This window comes from Bos taurus, chromosome 14, assembly GCF_002263795.3.
Source record: "Bos taurus isolate L1 Dominette 01449 registration number 42190680 breed Hereford chromosome 14, ARS-UCD2.0, whole genome shotgun sequence".
Taxonomy (NCBI): Eukaryota; Metazoa; Chordata; class Mammalia; order Artiodactyla; family Bovidae; genus Bos; species Bos taurus.
In genome coordinates this window covers 29,464,172-29,480,701 of record NC_037341.1, presented here as the reverse complement: position 1 = coordinate 29,480,701, position 16,530 = coordinate 29,464,172, and the positions used below count along the sequence as shown (strand labels likewise).

General features: G+C 39.9%; 1 long non-coding RNA gene across 1 annotated transcript in view; it reads right to left on the bottom strand.

The window, feature by feature from the left end:
• Positions 1-16,530, bottom strand: part of LOC132342199 (uncharacterized) — a 53,864-nt gene that overhangs the window by 33,340 nt on the left and 3,994 nt on the right. The window contains exon 2 of the long non-coding RNA XR_009490487.1: positions 12,434-12,529. This is a non-coding gene — a long non-coding RNA (uncharacterized lncRNA). The remainder of the gene's footprint in view (positions 1-12,433; positions 12,530-16,530) is intronic.

Below are 16,530 nucleotides of genomic sequence, written 5' to 3'. Positions count from 1 at the left end.
TCTCAGTCTCAAGAAATAAGAGAAATAAATTTCTGTGGTTTATAGCCATAGAGTCTATGGTACTTTGTTGTAGCAACTCAAATTGCCTAAGAGACAAATACAAAGGCCAATAATTACCAAATTCGGTAGATATGCCTCTCAAGAACTTTGTAGGCAGTAGACGAAAATCCATTTTCATATTCTCAACTTTTTGCAAAAATTGATCTGCCTGAAAATAGGTCTCGGGTCAAGGCATCAATTTAGTTTATTTTTTCCATTTCCTTCTAACAATAAAATTTCCCTCATATTACAGAAGAAAGGGCCATGTTTCACCCAATCCAAATCTTAGGGGAAAGTATCTGAAAACTTCCTCAACTGAATCAACATAAACTTTTGATAAGACTTTGATAAGGCTTATCTTTCCCTTTCTACTATGTTTTTGTCTTCCAGACAAACTGGGGCATTAGAAATAGGGTATTCTGCCCATGTTGGAATATTCTGAAATCAGATATATACGTAGAGTTGGGTTAAAGAAGAAGTGACAATCATCTCTAAAGATCTATTTTCTTCTATACCCCTAATTCCTGTCAACAAAATTGTGGATGCTGAGGAAGATCCTGAGAAGAAAGCAACAGAAGTGTGCCAATAATAAATACTAAAGGGTATTGTAGGCTATTTCTCATAGAAACTCATAGAAAGGCTGTAACTAATTATGTCCAATGTCTATTTCAGAATTAAAAAGTTAAGATTTGTAAACATGCATGGTCCCTTCCCTCTCCCTATCTGGTTTCCTTTTAGAATAACTGAGTCCACACACCAGTAGTTAGGGCAGAGCAAAATAACATGAAGAGGGGAAACAGGAGCTCATGCCCAGTGTTGAGTGTCTGTCTGAGCATCATTAAGAAGGTGTCTGAACAGTGGCCAGGGCTTCCCAGGTGGTGCTGTGGTAAAGAATCTACCTGTCAGGCAGGGAGACACAGGTTTGATACCTGGGTGGGGAAGATCTCTTGGAGAAGGAAATGGCAATCCATTCCTGCATTCTTGCCTGGAAAAATCCCATGGACAGAGGAGCCTGGTTGGCTACAGTCTATGGGGTTACAAAGAGTTGGACAAGACTTAGGACTGAGCATGCATGCATGCTGCATGGTGGGCACATGTGGGGTGTCAGACCTAAGAGGTGTGAGACGCTTATGGCGACAGGGCAGTGGTTATGGGAAACTGTCCATAGGCAGGATTGATCAGATAAGTAAATATTTTAAGGGTGATGGAATCCATGTTTCTCACTGTCAGAGGAGAGAATTATATAGGCATATATATTCATATATATTATACATCTGGTTTCCCTTGTAGCTCAGTCATAAAGAATCTGCCTGCAATGCAGGAGACCTGGGTTTGATTCCTGGATCAGGCAGATCCCTTGGAGAAGGAAATGGCAACCCACTCCAGTACTCTTGCCTAGAGAATCCCATGGACAGAGGAGCCTTGGTAGGCTACAGTCCATGGTGTTGCAACAGTCAGACACAACTTAGTGACTAAACCACCACCATTATAAAATTAATATAAATTAACCACCAATAATATAATAATTTTAACCACCAATATTAAAATGTATATTTCTAACTAAATTGTACTTTCAAGGTTTACCTATCCATTTCTGTAAAATACTAAGTTTCTTTGATCAATAATAAGCCAATAATAATTGTAATGATAACTTAATCCAGATGAAGGAAGAATAGCACTTAGGTCCTCTGGTCACAGAGAATATAAAAAAATTAATTTCAATTTATATACCTAATTTTATAGCAGAAACATATAAAATGTGATCAATAAAAGACCATCAAGCATAAAAATATGTTAGGATAAAATTCTGTAGGAGAAATGGAATGGAAATATGAGTTCAAGGAGAAAATGGGACAATGTAAAATTTCTGGTTGTTAAAGAAGAGCTTATTCATGGATTTTTAAAATGAGGATGGTGGGCATAAAGTCACTATAGCACTTAAATTATATTGATTAGAACGTTTGAAAGGATGACAATATGATTTCTATATCAAATGTCAATAATTAAAATATGCTGAAAGTCACATCTTTTGATATTATTTTACCTTATGACGAAAACGTTTCACTGTTAATTTAAAATGTGGGAAAAAGGTAAAATAGTTTTTAAAAAATATCAGAGGTATGCAAGCAATCCCTAAGTGTAAATATTTCATTTGTCTTTTCCAACTAGAAAAACAGAAATTCACAAAAATTAATTAAGGTTCACAAGTTCACAATAGTAAATGATGAAAGCAGGAAGAAACTCTTTGACTCTGATCTTCTAAAGTTACCACTGCACCTTCAATTTCCCAGATTTTCCTCACTTCACTTCACTTCCTGGCCTGTTTGTCTTTCCAACTGTTGGCCTGGCTGACCCACAGGAACCCCAAGATGACCCCCGATGCTGGAGTGCAGACTTGTAAAAGCAAGAGCCACACAGAGGCCCCTACTTGCCATACACTTCTCGTGAGTCCATGTGGGCAGATGCGTCCATGACTTCTCTGTAAGCTCCACCACGTCCACCTGCCACAGTGCTTCAGGAGGCCTGGTTGTTGGCTTTGCTCAGTGGTCTTCTGAGTTTCCCTTCTGTGCCTTCACTTCCCTAGCTCCTCCCATAATCATGTAAAGCTTAATCAGATTAATAAATTTCCTACTCTAACAGTATGCATGAGGCTCTGCTTCTTGATCAACACAATTATTTTTACCTAGAATAATTCCAAGAGTAACAGGATCTTAGTATTAGCAATCTAGAATGGGTTCTTTGATCTGGCTGGATTTAAAGACCATCATGATCTTGTTTCCGGGAAGGCGATGGCACCCCACTCCAGTACTCTTGCCTGGAAAATCCCATGGATGGAGGAGCCTGGTGTGCTGCAGTCCGTGGGGTCATGAAGAGTCAGACACAACTGAGTGACTTCACTTTCACTTTTTACTTTCATGCATTAGAGAAGGAAATGGCAACCCACTCCAGTGTTCTTGCCTGGAGAATCCCAGGGATGGGGGAGCCTGGTGGGCTGCTGTCTACAGGGTCATACAGAGTCAGACATGACTGAAGCGACTTAGCAGCAGCAGCAGTATGATCCTGTTTCCAGTTGCAAATAGGGCAGTGGTAGTCCATGGCATGCAGTGGGAAAACACTACCTATATTAAAAAAAATTTTTTTAGTTAATTTCTTTTTGGCTGTGCTGAGTCTTTGTTGCAGTGTGTGGGCTTTCTCTAGTTGCAGCAAGTGGGAGCTACTCTCTAGTTGAGGTGTGCAGACTTCTCATTGGGATGGCTTCTCTTGTTGCAGAGCATGGGCTCTGGGATACACAGGCTTCAGTAGTTGTGGCACATAGGCTTAGTTGTGGGGTCTTATTAATATTAATAGTTCCTGGATTAGGGACTGAACCCATGTTCCTTGAATTGGCAGGCAGATTCTTAACCACTGGACCACCAGGGAAGTCCTCAAAGAACACTACCTAAAAGTATCACCTCTAGCCACCTGGAAAGACCTTGCATATCCAAGTGGCTCCTGCCATAGGACAATTTAGTGGAAATAACTGTGAAACTACCATGGATTGATTTGGTTGTTTCTAAATGTGCTGGGCAACATGGAAGCGGGAAAAATGGGATTAGGGTTTTAAATTCGTAACTCAAGGTCTTGGTAAGGAATTGAAAACTTCTAGAATAGCCCTTAGGTGACTTATTTCTAAAAACTAAAATTGTAGTCAAAGAATTGAAATTTCTAAAAAACTAAACCCAAAATTCAATCATGTGGATGGCTAAACTGCAAGGCAAATTTAATTCTAAGTTCTCAAGGTCTTTTAGAAAATTAATTAGAAATTAATTAGAAAAGAGTGAGTTTCTGAAATTTGGGAGGAGGGCACATACACAAATTCCAAGAAAGCTGAGGATTTTGAAGACCCAAATTCTACCATTTTCTTTGACAATCAAAGTGAGATTTCTACCATTTTCTGAGATTAGTTACCTTTTGTCTGAAGAAACTGTAAAAGATCTCTTATTTTCAGGGCATTACTATCATCCTTAAGCCCTACTCCCATCACCTCTCATTGGTTCTAACTCTACAAACAGATTCAAATCCCAGATGACTCCAGAGGTTCAGCTACAGAGTATGACCCATGAGGATGTCCTCCTAAGGGATAGGAGGGAGAATAAAATTATTTTTTATTATAAGGAATTTGCACTACTTGTGAAGCAGTACGGTGTTATTTGAAAGTGGTCTTGAATTAGTTGTAAATGTGTATTGCAAGTTCTAGCAAAGCCACTAAACAGTGTAAAAGGAAGAAGTATAATTGATAGGCTGAGAAAGAGAAAATGGAAATTCATATGAAATATTCAATGAAAACCTCAAAAGGCAGAAAAAGAGTAGAGAACAAAATAGGAACAAGGATCAAGGATAACAAAGAGAAAACAGTACCCATACTAATGCTAATCAAAATAAAGCTGTAATAATTTCTGAAAAAGTGGATTTTGGGACAAAGAAAGTTATCAGGGATAAAGAGGGACATTATATAATGATTAAGTGGTCAATTTTCCAAGAAGGCATAACAACCTTTAAAATGTATGTACCTAGCAACAGAACATCGAAATACATAAGGCAAAATCTGATGGAGCTGCAAGAAGAAACAGATGAATCCACTACTATACGTGGCTTCCCTGGTGGCCCATATGGTAAAGAATGCAATCTGGGAGACCTGGGTTCGATTCCTGGGTCAGGAAGATCCCTTGGAGAAGGTAATGGCTACCCACTTCAGTATTCTTGCCAGGAGAATGTTACGGACAGAAGAGCTTTGTGGGCTACAGTCCACAGGGTTGCAAAGAGTTGGACGTGACTGAAGTGACTTAGCATGCAGGCATGCACTTTTATGGATAGAGGCTTCAACATCCCTCCATCAGAAATAGGTAGATAAAGCAGACAGAAAGAACATAGTTGAACTCAAAAACATCGTCAATCAACTGGGTATCATGGACAGCCATAGACTACTTCATCCAACAACAGCAGAATATACATTCTTCCCAAGCTCACATGGAACATTTGTCAAGATAGACCACATTCTGGACCATAAAGTTCATCTTAAACGTATTTATAAAGATAGAAATATTACAATGTCAGCTCTCAGATCATGACGAAATTAATAGAAGTCAAAAGCAGAAAAACAGCTGGAAAATTCCCAAACACATGGAGATTAAACAATATACTTCTAAATAACATTTGGAAAAAAAAAAATAACATTTGGGCCAAAGAAAAAGATCTCAAGAAAAATTTTAAAATATTTTGAAGTAAATGAAAATGAAACTACAGCTATCAAAATTTTGAGATGCAAAAAGCAATGTTTAGTGGGAAATTTATAGCATTGAATGCATATATTAGGAAAGAGGAAAGTTTAAAATCAGTCATCTGAGGAAACTAGAAAAAGAGCAAATTAATCCAAAATAAGCAGAAGAAAATAAATAATAAAAATTAGAGTAGGAATCAATGAAATTGTCAGCAGAGACAATCAATGAAATTAAAAGCTGTTTCTTTGAAGAAATCAACAAAATCTACAAGCCTCTAGCCAGGTTAACTAATTTAAAAAGAGATGGTATGCAACTCATTAACATCAAAAGTGAAAGAGGGGCCATCACTACAGACCTCATGGGCATTAAAAAGACGACTAAAGAATATTATGCCTCATCAAAAACATAAAGAAGGCAGGAGTGGTAATTCCTACTGTATCCCCATTTCACTTGCCTATGTTGACTATGCAGGACACAGGTAAATCCTCAAGAATGACAATAGTATATTGTGAGCTTAATAAGATGATGATTTGAATTAGAGCTGCTGTACCACTTGGGCTTCCCTGATAGCTCAGTTGATAAAGAATCTGCCTGCAATGCAGGAGACCCCAGTTTGATTCCTGGGTCAGGAAGATCCCCATTGCAGCACATCAATACATCCCTGGACACTGCAGCTATTAATCTCAGAAAGGCAGTTTGCTTTCACCTAGAAGGGTCAGCAATAAACAGTCACTGTCCCACCCACTTATATCAAGTCTTTAGCCCTTGTCTTAATCACAGTCCAATTAGGAGAGACCTTTATTGCTTCTTCATTCACATTCACCTATTCACATATTCTTCATTCACATATTCATTCTTCATTCCTGATCCACTACATTGATTGTTATCATGTTGATTTGACCTTATGAAGAGGAAATTAAACTTTTCTAGACATCCCATTAATCACATGTATGCCACCTTGATGGATTTTTTAAGGGGGTGGTGATCAAGGGTCAAGAAAAGCAGGTTGCTGCATCTGATTCCTCCTACCTCAAGGAAGAAGCACAACAGTTACTGAACATTTTGGATTTTTAAGGAAAACAAGTGTCTCATTAGGGTTTGATACCCCAATATGTTTACTGAATAACCCAGAAGCCTGCCAGTTTGATAGGGTTCAGAGCAAGACAAAGTCCTGAACAGCTTCAGGCTGTTATTATGTAAGTGACTTTGCTGCTGGGTTCATTTGATCCAACAGGTCCGATAGTGTCTGAAGTGTCTATGGACAACAGAAATGCCCTCTGGAGCCACTGGCAGGTCTCTGAAAGTGAGTCACAGAAAAACCTATAATATTTCAGAGCAAAGCCATAATTCTCTGCCTATAACAATTCTTTTGAAAAACTTTTGTCTTGCCTCTGGGTCTCATGGAAACAAAACATTTGACTGCGGCCAGCAAATTACCATGCAACCTGAGCTGCCCATGGAGAACTGGGTCTGACTCATCAAGCTATGAAGTTGGACGTAGAGAGCTGCACTCCATCATCAGTTGTAACATGTATATATCAGGCTCAAGAAAATCTTAAAAGCACAATTAATTTCTAGAACCAATTCTCAGATTTCTGCTACATTACGTCCTTTCACAACCTACCACAATTTTCTGCAGTCTGATGACTTAAAAAGAAAAAGAAAAAAAACTCAGCCTGCTGTATAAAGAGTATTGCATGATATGGTGACACCACCTAAAAATAAATGGCTGCAACAGTACAGCCCATTTCACAACTGAAAAATGGTTTGAAAATAAACCCTCCAAATGGACAGAACTTCAGGCAATGCACCTGGTGGTTTGTTCTTCCAGAAACGAAAGATGACCAGAAATACAGATCTTCATTGAGTGACAGGTATTAGATGAGAGTTCAGTTGTACAATCAGTTAGTTAGAAGAAAAACGATTGGAAGACTGTTGACAAGAGGTCTAGGGCAGAGGTATGTAGATAAGCCCTGCCACATGGTTATTAACTGTAAAAGCATTTTTCTTGTTGTTGTTTCATATTAATGCTTCCCAAAGACCAACTTCAGCAGAAGATCTCAATAAATAGCCTCTTTTCTCAGCTATTCCTATTGTCAATCCATGAGTTCACGGACAAGATGGTCATGGTGGCAGGAATGGAGATTATATGCCTGAAAGTTATTCATCTTCCTGTACCTGTTTTCTCATATTTAAGATAGAGATTATAAAAGTACCAACCCAGTGGGGTTGTGAGGGCAGATGAAAATACACATGAAAGAACACAGAACAGTAAGCAACACATAAAAAGTGACTAATAGATACTGAGTGATTTTCTATCTATCAAATATGTATAAAGCACTGACTATACTGAAGGCCCTGTGTGAGGATGTTGTGAACTAGACAGTCAAAGTCCCTGTTTTCTGAAGTTGACATTCTTGTGGAGAAGGTTTTCAACCGTTCATTACAGTAACTGTTATTTAATGATCATGTCATAAATGCTAGCAAAATGAAATTCAATACTCTAAGGAGGCAAAGAACAGGTTGAGATGTTTTCTTTCTAAAACAGATAGCTTAACTAAGCCTTAAGAGAGACTGTTGTTAATCATTCCTGTTATTTTGACAAGCAACTCTTGTCCTGTCTACAAACCATCTATTCTAGGTTATTCCTTTAGAAAAATAAAACACACAAAATTACCCAGCCTCTATCCTTAAGAGCCCCTACTGTCTGCTCTTTTTAATTTCTCAGAAACAACCAACTAAACCTACCCTTTGCTCCTTCTAAGTTAGTTCTGTAATCATGATGTTTTCCTCAAATTAAAGCTTTGATATTGTGTAAATATTGACCCGAGGTCTAGAAATATCTTTTAGAAAAAAGAAAAATTATATGGTAGGTTGATATGCATTATACATAGTACATATTTATAATATATTTTCTAGAAATAATCTAGAAATGCATTAAATACAGTGAGGCAACCCTACACAGTAGCAAATGTGCCAATAAAATTCAGATTTTATTGAAAATCCATTTGCTTGCACAATCTAGCTCCTGTACTTGGTCAACCTCATAGGAATATTGTGTAGATAAAATGTAGATGAAAATATTTAGATTGGTGATCAGCCCATTGTGGGTACTCAATAAAAATTCATTCTATTTCATTTGTGAACATTAGTTTTCCAATGTTCATTCATTTAGCAAGTATTTATTGAGACTCTACTAAGTGGCACATACTCTGCCAAGAATGGTGCGTACACTGGTGAGACAGTCAAGGTTGTTGATGGCAGGGAAGTTATCAGGTATGTGTGTCAAGTGAAGATAAGATTCAGCTAGCTAGATTGTCCAGTGGTCACATGAGATAATGTTTGAAAAACCAGCAAAGAACTATGCTAGTTCATTTTCAGACCTCTACTTACCAAATAATTATGTTCTGATTCCAGATGCAGAAATGCAGAGAAAAGTAGGTGGGCAGAATTCTAACCTATTCCTTAATTTCTGTGTGAGCATATAAAGTACCTTAAAGCATTGTATTACACTTTTCTTGGCTCGGAGCTTGTATACATGCTAGAGGGCTAAGCGGCTTACTGAGAAATGGCAGATAAGAAATCTAGGTAAGGAACAGATTTTCAGGCTGTTCAAAGAACTGATACAGAAGAAGCAAAAACCCCGGAGACATGAGAAAAGAGTATGGGATTTTGAGATTCTAGAATACCGAAGGCAGAAGGAGGAAATTCTGAAAAGTTAAACTGGCCCTTGGACCTTTCCAGATTAAGAATCATTAAAATGGTGGGGAGTAACAGGTAGAGAAAAGACACAATATGTCTATAAGTGTGACTCTCTGAGACACCTACCAATGTAGAAGGGGCTCATGTTATTACTTGTCCACCAAGTATTCAGTGAATATCTGAATATTCACTGGAAGGACTGATGTTGAAACTCCAACACTTTGGCCACTTGATGCAAAGAGACGACTCACTGGTAAAGACCCAGATGATGGGAAAGATTGAAGGCAAAAGAGGAAGGGAGCAGCAGAGAATGAGACGGTTAGAGAGTATCACCGACTCAATGGACATGAATTTGGGCAAACTCTGGGAGATAGTAAAGGACAGAGGAGCTGGGGTGCTGCAGTCCATGGGGTCACAAACAGCTGGACACGACTCAGTGACTGAACAACAACAAGGCTCTGTGATTGACCAGTCACTATCATCACAGTAACTTTAAGGATGGGAGGAAAGGAACATTAGTATTCTCTAATTTCCTTGACATTTACTTATATTTTTGAAAGACAGCATAGTTAAATTTGCTTTAAAATTTTTTAATTGATATTTTTGATGATGATAATTGTATTTGGAAAATATTATATGCTCATTGTTCAGAAGAAATTTTTCTATTGCTTCTTGACATGAGAGTGGTTGGCACAAATAAATAGTGTGGACTGAACTGCTCGGCTTCACAAAAGTAGGAGGTATTTGATATTTGAAGAGGAAAATCCTGGAGGGAGAGAAGAACTGGAGAGGCTGGCCTCCGTCAGGGGGAAGAGAAACATATATAAGGTTGGACATTTTGGGTGTCCACTGGGGATCCTGGAAGGTATCCCCTGTAGATAAGAGGCCTATTGCAGTCTACAGGCTTTAGTCTAAAGTTTTTTTCTTTAACATTAGGAGCATTTAATAAACATGATTGCTATGTCATCACAGAAGCTGAGAGGCTAGTGTTACTGTGGTTCTGCTAGTAAGAAATAGAGCAACTCCAAAATGAATGAATACAGGAATCATCACCACCTATTGTCACCTGCCCTGTTATATTTCTGTGGCACTGGAGCAGACACTGCATATGTACTGGTCACTGAATATATGGTGGACACTGTGTATGTACTGGACACTGTGTATTTAGTGAATAATGCATATGTGCTCACGAGGTTGTGTCACTCAGATTCTGTCAGGGTGGGAGGACCTGTGTTCCCAGCTTCTGGGAATGTCACCAGTTGCTTTAGGAACTGCCTTCAGCTAAAGAGAGCTCCTTTCCAAGGTTGTGCCCCCCAGCCCCACCACCAGCCTTCGGTCACCCTGAGGGCAGTACATAGCCAATGGCATGTTGCTACTGAGCTCTGAAAGCCTGGATCTTCATCCTAATCTTGGGACAATTCTAGGGGCAGTGTGGGCTCTAGATATCCTTGTAGGCTGAGTCTTTGGTTTTTTAAAAATTTTTAATTGGGGACTAAATTGCTTTACAATGTTGTGTTGGTTTCTGCTGTAAAACAACATGAATGAGCCATAAGTATATATTAATATATATCTCCTCGGAGGCCTCATGAGTCTCCCACCCCCCAACCCCGAGTCTTTGGTTAAGGTTGCATCCCGAGCAAACTTCTCCCTCTGTCTGTCTGTTTGAATCCGCTGGCACTTATCCTCAGACTCTGTCCTAGTAAAGTCCCATGCTGGTCTCTCTCTGTCTGTCTTCCTGGATCTCTTCCGTAACAGGTAGAAACCGCAGAACCTGGTGGTGGTGGAGAGGCGGTGTGGATAGACTTTATTTCAGACTAGGGCTTTTGTGGCTCTCTAAGGATCATCCTGGCCCAAATCAGAGGTTTTGGGTATCTAGGTTCAGACGCTAATCAGAAAATGAAATGTTGGAAAAGCCAGTGAATCAGAAACAGAGATGGAGTCTCAAACCTTGACATGGGAAGTAGGGTCAGATCATGAGAATGAACTAAGGTTTAGCACAGGATTGTGAATTTATAAGCCAGAGTATTCAAAACTCAAGTGTGAATAAGGAATGCCAAGACTATTAAACAAGAAATGACAAAACTCTTGAATCTTTTCCTTCCTCTTGGAGATAATCAGAGCCATCTGTTCCACCATTTTTAAAGCTGCTTCAAAATAATTACATCCAGGCCTTACCTAAAATTGTACTTTATTAAGAAAAAGATTTACATTTAACAATGGTCTCTACTATTGGGTCACTCTTCATTCAACAGCAATTTTTTTTTTTTTTAATAAGCATTCTTGCTTGCCATGTCTGTATGTGTAAAGTGAGTGCTAGGTTGACATTATAAACTGGCTTCTTAGGAGAAAGAAAAACTAAAGGAAAAATAAGTGCAATTTTTTTAATTTTAAAGAAAGAATAAGAGGAAGCATTTGTGATTTAAGGTATTTTTGGTCAGGTCCAGGGCCAACATCTGAAGTGCCTTGCTATTTACTATGTGATAACTAAACAATACTAACAGCAGTCTCAGGATATATATATACACACACATATATAAATATATGAATATATATATATATATATATATAATTACTGTCTCAGATACAATCAGAATAGCCACCTTAAGCAAACAAGAAATGGCACATTTTACATTTTAATTGGGCAGAAGTAATTATCAACAAGCTAACACCTTAGCTGGGCTGAACTTGTCTGATAAGCTCATTTCTACTTACACCCTCTGCCAATGGAGCAGAAGGTGCTCAAATATGAAAAAAAAAAAAAAAAAAGAGAAGCACCAGGCATTTTGACTGTCATTTATTTACTGCTCACAATTTCATTCTCATAAATCTATAGGGAAAGCAGTCTGCCATTTTTCAGATGGAAAAACCAAGACTAGCCTCTGAGCTAGTGAGAGAGCTCTGAGGTAGGCCAAGGTATAAAGCAGAGAAACAACTGTCCTTGTGGGGTGCTATGGTTATGGACAGCTCAAGGTAAAAACAGTATCCCTAAAAATGGAGGCCAGAAGGATTGGGTGGGAAAGGTTCATGAAAGAAAAAAAAGAAGACAGGATGGTACTCTGGAAGAAGAATGACTCTATAGTACAAGCTGAATAATCACGGGTAACCTGAAACTCTTTTGAGTCTTGGTTTTCTTTTGTGTGCATGCTAAGTCGCTTCAGTTGTGTCTGACTCTTTGGGACCCTATCAACCGTAACCCACCAGGCTCCTCTGTCCATGTGATTCTACAGGCAAGAATACTGGAGTGGGGTGCCATGCCCTCCTCCAGGGGACCTTCCTGACCCAGGGATTGGACCAGGTCTCTTATGTCTCCTGCACCAGCAGGTGGGTTTTTTTTTACTAGCGCCACCTGGGAAGCCTAGTTTTCTTTTGCCTCTAACATCAGAGACTGGTTCTGAAGACCAGGAAAAACATGTGAGTAAAACACGAAGCAGTACCTGGCACATGGCAGGTCCTCTTAATCCTTGTTCCTTTCTTCTTTTATTTTCTTCCCTTCCTCTCCTTCACTCTCTGGCCCAAAAGCAGTCATAATTCTAACAGGGGGGCAGGAAGTCAAGGTTAGTTAAGACAAAGCTCATGAGGAAGGGGAGAATCGTAACTACAGTCATTCTTTTTAAAGATATGACTCAAACTCTATTTACATTTTATATCAAAAGTTAACGGGAACTTGAAGGCTTGAGTACTCAAACCTGCTTTTAAAAGACTCCCAATTTTTTAAAAAAGAGAATGTGTGGAATTCTTGACAGTTCCCACAGTGGGACTTTCAAATGTTTCCCAATAACTGGAGCCCACAAGCTCCCCTTTTCCCAACACATTATTTGTTTCCCAGGAACTCATAAGATTGCAGCCATATGGGTGCATGTTTTAAAATCCCCTCATCCCACCCCACAATCTCATGTTGACCAGCCTCCTTTCTTTCTCCCTTCCAATGTCAACCCTTCTAGTCCTCTTAGGTCCAGCTCTTTGAAAGAAGAACAATCTCATCCACTTTTACAGCTCTAGAAGGCCGGGCATAGGGCCATGGACACAATGTGCACTAAACAGAAGTTATTGACCACATACGGGTGGACTTGGAGGTCTCAGTCACATAGGGGTGGATTGGGAGGTCTCAAGCCCATGTATTTGTATTTTCAAAGTCACAGCAGAACTGGGGATTCCCTGGCGCTCCAGGGGTTAGAACTCCAAACTTTTACTCCCATACAGCCTGGGTTCAATCCCTGGTTGGGGAACTAAGGTCCCACAGTCAAGCAGTCAAAAACAGAACAAAACAAAACAGAGCAGGGGGATTAGGACACAGATGTTGAAATGCAGGAACATAGCCATTTTTCAAGTTTTGGTGACTTCCAAACATGCTTTATGTAAAAGAGAAGGCCTCAAGGGAAGCAGGGCCAAGACTCAAGCCTTAATCAGATTAGAAAGAGGACAGCAAAACAGGCAGACAGCTTAGACCGTCTGGTGGATGAGGGTCAGCTGGGCTGGAGGCAGAAGGCTTTGGGTACACCCTGTCATCTGGACCTTCATGGCTCTCCCTTTAGAGACTCCAGTTTAGCATCTTCTCCCTTTACTTCCTCTGGTCCTGCTTCTGTTTTTGCATGTATTTTTCTCTCTCCATGTGATTCATAATTAGTATTTTCTGAAGACAGATGATTAGGCTAGTTGCTCTCTATTCTGAAAACATTTCCATATCTGGGTATCTCAAAATCTAAAGGCCACCCCATGACCTTTAGACCTAACTATTGATTCTGGTGTAATTAGCAGAGCCAATGTACATAAGACACTAACATTGGTAGCCAGTGTTTGAAGGAGAAATTTTTGGCTGATTTCTGAAGGGGATGTTGGGCAACTAGAATTTTACTGTTGCCTTATATGGATGCCTTATGATCTCCTGTGTTGAAATTAAGCTAGTTACCGGATGTAGCAAAACACACAAAGTTCAGTTCAGTTCAGTTTAGTCGCTCAGTCATGTCCGACTCTTTGCAACCCCATGAATTGCAGCATGCCGGGCCTCCCTGTCCATCACCAACTCCCAGAGTTCACTCAAACTCATGTCCATCGAGTCGGTGATGCCATCTAGCCATCTCATCCTCTGTCAGCCCCTTCTCCTCCTGCCCCCAATCCCTCCCAGCATCAGAATCTTTTCCAATGAGTCAACTCTTAGCATGAGGTGGCCAAAGTACTGGAGTTTCAGCTTTAGCATCATTCCTTCCAAAGAAATCCCAGGGCTGATCTTCAGAATGGACTGGTTGGATCTCCTTGCAGTCCAAGGGACTCTCAAGAGTCTTCTCCAACACCACAGTTCAAAAGCATCAATTCTTCGGTGCTCAGCTTTCTTCACAGTCCAACTCTCACATCCATACATGACCACTGGAAAAACCATAGCCTTGACTAGACGGACCTTTGTTGGCAAAGTAATGTCTCTGCTTTTGAATATGCTATCTAGGTTGGTCATAACTTTTCTTCTAAGGAGTAAGCATCTTTTAATTTCATGGCTGCAATCACCATCTGCAGTGATTTTGGAGCCCCCCAAAATAAAGTCTGACACTGTTTCCACTGTTTCCCCATCTATTTGCCATGAAGTGATGGGACCAGATGCCATGATCTTAGTTTTCTGAATGTTGAGCTTTAAGCCAACTTTTTCACTCTCCACTTTCACTTTCATCAAGAGGCTTTTTAGTTCCTCTTCATTTTCTGCCATAAGGGAGATGTCATCTGCATATCTGAGGTTATTGATATTTCTCCCGGCAATCTTGATTCCAGCTTGTGCTGCCTCCAGCCCAGCGTTTCTCATGATGTACTCTGCATATGTTAAATAAGCAGGGTGACAATATGCAGCCTTGATGTACTCCTTTTCCTATTTGGAACCATTCTGTTGTTCCATGTCCAGTTCTAACTGTTGCTTCCTGACCTGCATACAGGTTTCTCAAGAAGCAGGTCAGGTGGGCTGGTACTCCCATCTCTTTCAGAATTTTCCACAGTTTATTGTGATCCACACAGTCAAAGGCTTTGGCATAGTCAATAAAGCAGAAATAGATGTTTTTCTGGAACTCTCTTCCTTTTCCCATGATCCAGCAGATGTTGGCAATTTGATCTCTGGTTCCTCTGTCTTTTCTAAAACCAGCTTGAACATCTGGAAGTTCACGGTTCACGTATTGCTGAAGCCTGGCTTGGAGAATTTTAAGCATTACTTTACTAGTGTGTGAGATGAGTGCAATGCATTCTTTGGCATTGCCTTTCTTTGGGATTGGAATGAAAACTGACCTTTTCCAGTCCTGTGGCCACTGCTGAGTTTTCCAAATTTGCTGGCATATTGAGTGCAGCACTTTCACAGCATCATCTTTCAGCATTTGAAATAGCTCAACTGGAATTCCATCATCTCCACTAGCTTTGTTCATAGTGAAGCTTTCTAAGGCCCACTTGACTTCACATTCCAGGATGTCTGGCTCTACACAAAGGATCCCATTAAATCTGAATTTCATATAAACAATAAAAAACACTGAATGTAATATTTGGGATATACTTATACATGCTCCAATGGCTGCCTGGCTTCCAGGCATAGTGTCTATATTCTAAATAGCAGAAAAGAGAATGGAAGTAAAGGGTCTGGCCATGCCTATTAAGGACACTTGTCTGAAGTAACACCTTAAACTTGGTATACTGGTGAGAATTCATTCACAAGGTTATATCTAACTATTTATACAAGGAAGGCTGAGAAAGCAGTCTTTGTAATGGGCAGCCATGTGCTGAGTTAAAAATTGAGGACCCTTATGAGGAGGAGTGGGCAGACATGGTGGGTCAACTAGTCATCTCTGTCAGAGAAGTAATGGAAATCGAGGCATGCTTTGGAAGTAAAATAAATTGAACTGGATTGAATATAGTGATGTTGACACTGGGTTACAAAAGCAAAAGGGGAATCAAAGAGGTCTTTAGATTTTATTTCAACCAGGTTAGTTTACAGTATGTGTGTGCTAGTCACTCATTCATGTCTGATTCTTTGCAACCCCATGGACTGTAGCCCGTCAGGTTCCTCTGTCCATGGGATTCTCCAGGCAAGAATACTAGAGCGGGTTGCCATTCCCTTCTCCAGGGGAGGTTCCTGATCCAGGGATCAAACCCAGGTCTCCTGCATTGCAGGCAGATTCTTTACTGTCTGAGTCACCAGAGAAGCCCCAGTTTACAGTATGGAGTCCTCTTTTAGCAAAAATGGCAAACCTAAGAGAAACACATATTCACAATGTATTAAGTGTGTACCATAAAGCAGTGGTCGTCAACCTTTTTGGCACGAGGGACTGGTTTCATGGAAGATAATTTTTCCATGGACCAGGAAGGGAGTGGGGATGGTTTGGGGATGATTCAAGCACATTACATTTATTGTGCACTTTATTTCTAATTTAATACTGTCACTGATCTAACAGGAGGTACCAGTCCAAGGCCTGGAGGTTGGGAACCCTTGCCATGAAGCATTCTAAGATACTATAGCAATATCACAGGGAGATGACCCAGTTGCCAGCCATATTCAGTGGGTTGACAGTGTAGT